Here is a 6405-nt window from a genome sequence, read left to right on the forward strand (position 1 = left end):
AGGCGCTGATAACCGCATCGCTGAGCGCCCCACAAATCAAATATCATCATCCTTCCGTTTGCCCTCCACTAACAGTACCTCGTACAAGTTGACAGTCAGCAAATCTAATTAAACAGACGAAATACCTTCTTCAGTCCTATGGTTACAAAAAAAATCTAAGCGAAACAGTACACTGTAGCCTCCACCTTTGCAAAACCTGCTTTGCTGCGTCTCCTCTGACACCATATTCCACCTTCATTACATCTTCACCTTCCTGTCCCAGGAAGAATTCAACTCTCTCCATCTCCAAGACTATGAAATTTACCCATCCTATTAGCTACAACCTGTCCTACTTCATCGATTCCCAATTAAGGCTCCATTCCACCCTCATCTTGTGTCACAGCAATCCTATTACCCACCTTTCACCACATGCAAAGAAGTCGGCGAAAATCCCTGATAGCTGCAGTGGACTTGGCGCAGTTGCTTAATGTGTCTGTCCCAACCAATCACATACAGAAATACTGTATACGTCTCTATGGCAATGTCTTAAAGCAGTCGCAGCTCTATAGACGACTACTGTTCCAGCCTGCAGCCGTTTGCATTACGCAGATGAAAGCTGGCAACAGCGCTGCCAACTGTCAGTGATCTTCTTTCGCCAGTTCTACTTTACATCCCGTCTCTTGACGCTTCCCAGAAGTCATTCCATTCTCATATCACTTCCTTCCCCGTCCCATTTGCAACCTAACCCCCCCTCCGCCCTTGCAAATATCAAAAATGTTACCAGGGGCCACAGTACCATCAATATTATGTTAAGTCAACGCAACATCACAACTATTTCATCAAGTTTAAGGTCATCGATTTTATTCCCATCAATCTATTTTTATTTTTAAAATATTTTCCAACACATGGCAGGTATGATACACAACCAGTAATACACGATGAAGAAACGAACAGTCCAAATATTTCATGAGGGCAATTATATGATGGGACATTCTGTATGCTCGGTATCCCATGTACCTAATAACATCTAATATTCAGTAAGTCATGTTACTTGCTAGTAACTCCATTTCTGTTAAATGGGGTAATGCTACTTCTAGCGAAGTGTACGAAGGTCACTCCAAAAGGAATGCACACTATTTTTTTTCTTAAATCCATCTTTTATTCTACATGTTTGAAAGTTTTACAGTGTGTAGATACATTCTTTAGGAACAATATTTTCATTTCTCCACATAATTTTCATCCCTCTCAACTGCCTTACGCCATCTTGTAACCAGCGCCTGTATACCCGCACGGTAAACTTCTGGACCAACCTGTTGAAGCATCTGTTTGGCAGCGTGCACAAGGGAGTCATCATCTTCAAACCTTGTTCCACGAAGAGAGTCTTTCATATTCCCAAAGAGATGATAGTCACATGGAGCCAGGTCAGGACTGTAAGGCGGGTGTTTCAGTGTTGTCCATCCGAGTTTTGTGATCGCTTCCATGGTTTTTTGACTAACATGTGGCTGTGCATTGTCGCGCAACAGCGCTGATGTGGTCGAACACGACTCAGTCGAGCTTGAAGTTTCTTCATTGTTGTCACATATGCATCAGAATTTATGGTGGTTCCACTAGGCATGATGTCCACAAGCAAGGGTCCTTCGGAATCGAAAAACACCGCAGCCATAACTTTTCCAGCAGAAGGTGTAGTTTTGAATTTTTTTCTTGGGTGAATTTGCATGATGCCACTTCATTGATAGCCTCTTCGTCTCTGGTGAAAAATGATGGAGCCATGTTTCATCACCTGTCACAATTCTTCCAAGCAATTCATCTCCATCATTCTCGTACTGTTCCAAAAGTTCGCTGCATACCGTTTTTCTTGTTTCTATGTGAGCCACTGTCAACATCCTGGGAACCCACCTGACACAAACCTTTTTTAACGCCAACACTTTCAATATTCTGCAAACACTTCCTTCCTCTATCCCAACGTAGTGTGACAATTCGTTCACTGTGATGCGTCTGTCAGCAGTCACCAATTCGTCAACTCTCTGCACATTGTCTGGAGTGTGTGCAGTACGAGGCCTGCCGCTGTGAGGACAATCCTCAATATTGCCGTGCCCGCTTTCATCACGTAACTTGCTTGCCCACTGACTAACTGTACTGCGATCGACAGCAGCATCTCCATACACCTTTTTCAACCTCCTGTGGATGTTTCCCACTGTCTCGTTTTCACAGCACAGGAATTCTATGACAGCATGATGCTTCTGACGAACGTCGAGTGTGGCAGCCATCTTGAAGACATGCTATGATGGCGCCACTCACGGGAATAGGTTAAACTAAGTTTGAAAACAAGCGGAAAGGATGTGTCTACACAAACTTTCACACATGCAGAATGAAAACTGTATTTTTACAAAAATAGTGTGCATTTCTTTTGGAGTGACCCTCGTACATATTTTTTCTAGGCCAATCTGAAGATGAGTGAATCAAACGAAACGTGTCATTGGTATATAGATAATAAATAGCCTCCAGCAGCCAAGACCGTTTCTCCATGTTTTTATTTATTTTTAATTGTTTTATTCAAGAGCTGAATACAGGCAACATGGCTACAGATAGCTCATCACCTTTCCGGGAAAAACTAAATAACAGATAAATAAGAAGAAAACAGATGATGACGATTACATATTTGAACAGGAACAAACATAACCTAAACTTCGCGCCCCACAAACAGATCCTTGTTGCACAGAATCAAAGAACACCTAGATTTGTACCTGGGGAATCCCACTCCACACAGATAGAGCCACGTGGTACAGTGGTTTCTGACACTGACTTGCATTCGTGAGTAGCCAGATTCAATTACCCTCCCATCCATCCAGATTGCTGTTATTCGTGACGGCACAAAATCAATTAAAATGAATGCTGGAAAGGACACGGTTGATTTCTTTCCACAACCTTGTCCAATCAGATCTTCTACACCATCTCCAATGATCTCCTGGTCAACAGATCGTTAAAACCCAATTTTCGTTCCTTTTCCCCTTCCCAAAGCCTTATCTACGGCTTTTAAAGAGGTATGATGAACAAATTAGCGACCACTCGTACGTTAAACATGTTCGATGGACCACACGCTATGCGAATATGCGGGTCAGTGAAACACTGAGTCTACAGTTCTTCAAAGAGAGTTGTACATCCCTCGGAACATTGGCCTCCTGCCAAAATATGGTATGTGGAGCTGTTTGAAGTAACGGCTCTTAACTCGCATTCTGAAATCTCTGTGATATAGTGATTGATACTCAGATCGCTCTGAGTACGGTACAGTTAATGTCTCATGTTGTGTCTAATGACACTTTAAGCCATGACTTAGCGTTTTCCACTATGCCGCCAAAGAGAGCGGGTTGCCAGGTGACAGCACGGTAGCGTTCGATACATATGCTGCCATCTCTGTGAAACAGATGGAAGCAGAACTTGCCCGAAAAGATAACATGTAGCAAGTCGGTACGGCAGCAAAGTGTTTCATGTGCCCGTGGTAGTCAGGCGTTTTTGGTTTTTGGACAATAGAAGCGAACCCAATGCGGTGCATGCCATAACTCCATCGCACAGCAGGCTGCGTAAGGCCATAGAACTTCGACGATCGTAGCTGTGCGGCATACTACGGCCGTGTGGACGCAATGCGATCATCCATTTTTGTATATGGTCCGTCCGGTCATTCGGTCATTCGGGGGGGGGGGGGGGGGGGGAGCTCTTACCGAGTTTTCTTTGCATATGAAAGTTGTAAATTTACAGTCAAGATCAACGTCTGTCTGTTACGGTGTTTTTCAAGAATTCTACAACCTCTGTTGTATATTTTGCCATAGAAGCTAGAGAGAATATGAAGCATACAGTCAGTTATTTTTCCCTGCTAACTGTCCCAATACACATCCGAAGTGTCCTTCATCAGGAACTGTACCCTGGTAAATGCTGATGCAGACAAGATTAAGTCAACACAATAGTAATTCCACTGTTGGTATAAAAAATATCAGAAGAAAGAAGCGTACGTGAAAGCAGCCATAAGATACTTCCAGCAAGCACCTCACTAGTTGAAACGCAAGATGTGAGTCCAAAAGAGAGCGGGGCTTGGAGTCAAAGAAACAGTATTTCCCCCAATTGTATGCTAACATGGTCACAGATTGCAGGCCTGTGTTTACAGTTCCAGTGCTAACTAAAGTACTGATGAGTGTGAATTTCGATTTTATATTGCGTAATTTATGACGTTGTCAGAGTTGTAAGTTTGCTACTATTACTGTTTACAAATCACTTGCATGACACACGTACTCCTCAAATTTTCTGACAAATCCTTTCAAATGATGTATTTCTCATAATTGCAATTTATCGCAAGTTATGGCAAAGTGATGTATAAGACACTGATGTAAACAAATTATTGATATTATTCTTATATTAATGTATTTTAAATGAATGAAAATCAGTCAGGAAACTATGTTACATTCTTGACACTACTCACAAACTGCACCTTGAAGCACTTTATTTGGAGGTCAACTGTTGGTCAGCTCAGAACCTGTCATCATTAATAAAAAATAGTGATCCATACGGTGTTTCTCATTCATCATACTGAAAGGTGGATGTCTATGACCACTTTCTTCTTTTTTCTTAGGGGTTTTCCTAACAGAGTCGTGTGTGTGTGCTGCACAGATGGGTTTTTCCGTGTGTTGTAATTAGCTGATACAAGAATACGTATGGCGCAACAGTATTTATTTGTTTAATCGCCACTACCCATTTTCTTATACACTCCGCATCTCAGAGTAATCTCTGCAAGTATGAATGTGTGGGTATATGTGCTCGATTCTGTCGGTGAGGGAAACAGAGATTCTCACATGTTGTCTGGCAGTGCAGTGCCAAGTTCGCTAACCTTCCCCAGAGACGTCTAGCAAATTGTTTATTTTCGAGTAAGTGTTCTCATTGGTTTCTCTCCGAATCATTGACAATGATAATTACTCCCACGCTGTTTGGAAAAAAGATTGGTCTTTGCGGTAACCACAATTACCTGGCTTTTTTAAACGGTTGACAAAGCTTGATTCTCTGCGAATTAGAACGTTTCCCACTCTTCCATCTCAAGGATACATTGACTGTGCACCCCACTCTTCTTAAATGAGAACAGCGAGTTCCAACGAAAACACCCTTTGGCTGGCCACTCGGGAACTTGGACACTCCAATGGTAAGCATGATTTTCTTTGGACCATCTTCTGATACATCTTTGTGTTACAGTTAGTGAGGATAGAAGTAGTACAGTAGTGGCGGCGCAAGAACGCTTTTGATATCAAATTGACATTCTAATTAATTAAATTAATCAATTAATTCCTCCCTTACCCCAGACAAAGCGCAGCCCCACACCTGAATAATGTCATGTGTTTTTCACAGCCTGCACATGCGCTCCAGCTCCTTCCCCCCTCTCCCCTCCTCATCCTTCCTCTCCACCACCCCCAACAAACCCTATTGGCAGGAATATCGAATTTTGGCAGGAATTTCGAATTTTGGATTGAATTTCCAATTTTGGAGGGAATTTCTTTGTCCCAGGACTCTGCCTACATCCCACCCCACCCTCACCCAATAACTGGTGGGAATTTAAAAATATCAGTACCCTTTCTGGGTCTCGAACACTAGTCCTCCTGGATGGAAAGCCCAAGTGTAACCCCCACCCCCCAGCACAATTACACCACCAGACACACTTGGCATTGATGGGAAATTAAAAATAGCAATGCTCTTTCTGCCCTGGTTCTACTGGATGGAAAGCCCATGTGCACCCCCAACAGATGGAAACTGTCCAGATGCAGGAGAGGAAGGTTAGGTTAGTGTACTTTATTTATTTTTGACACAAACATGAAGTAAATATACACTGTGTGATCAAAAGTATCCGGACACCTGGCTGAAAATGACTTACAAGTTCGTGGCGTCCTCCATCGGTAATGCTGGAATTCAGTTTGGTGTTGGCCCTCCCTTAGCCTCGATGACAGCTTCCAGTCTCGCAAGCATACATTCAATCAGGTGCTGGAAGGCTTCTTGGGGAATGGCAGCCCATTCTTCACGGAGTGCTGCGCTGAAGAGAGGTATCGACATTGCTCGGTGACGCCTGGCACGAAGTCGGCATTCCAAAACATCGCAAAGGTGTTCTATAGGATTTAGGTCAGGACTTCCTGCAGGCCTGTCCATTATAAGGATGTTATTGACTTGTAACTACTCCGCCACAGGCCGTGCATTATGAACAGGTGCCCGATCGTGTTGAAAGATGCAATCGTCATCTCCGAATTGCTCGTGAACAGTGGGAAGCAAGAAGGTGATTAAAACATCAATGTGGTCGACCGCTGTGGCCGAGCGGTTCTAGGCGTTTCAGTCCAGAACCGCGCTGCTGCTACGGTCGCAGATTCGAATCCTGCCTCGGGCATGGATGCGTGTGAAGTCCTTAGG

Source organism: Schistocerca piceifrons, chromosome X, assembly GCF_021461385.2.
Source record: "Schistocerca piceifrons isolate TAMUIC-IGC-003096 chromosome X, iqSchPice1.1, whole genome shotgun sequence".
NCBI classification, from domain to species: domain Eukaryota; kingdom Metazoa; phylum Arthropoda; class Insecta; order Orthoptera; family Acrididae; genus Schistocerca; species Schistocerca piceifrons.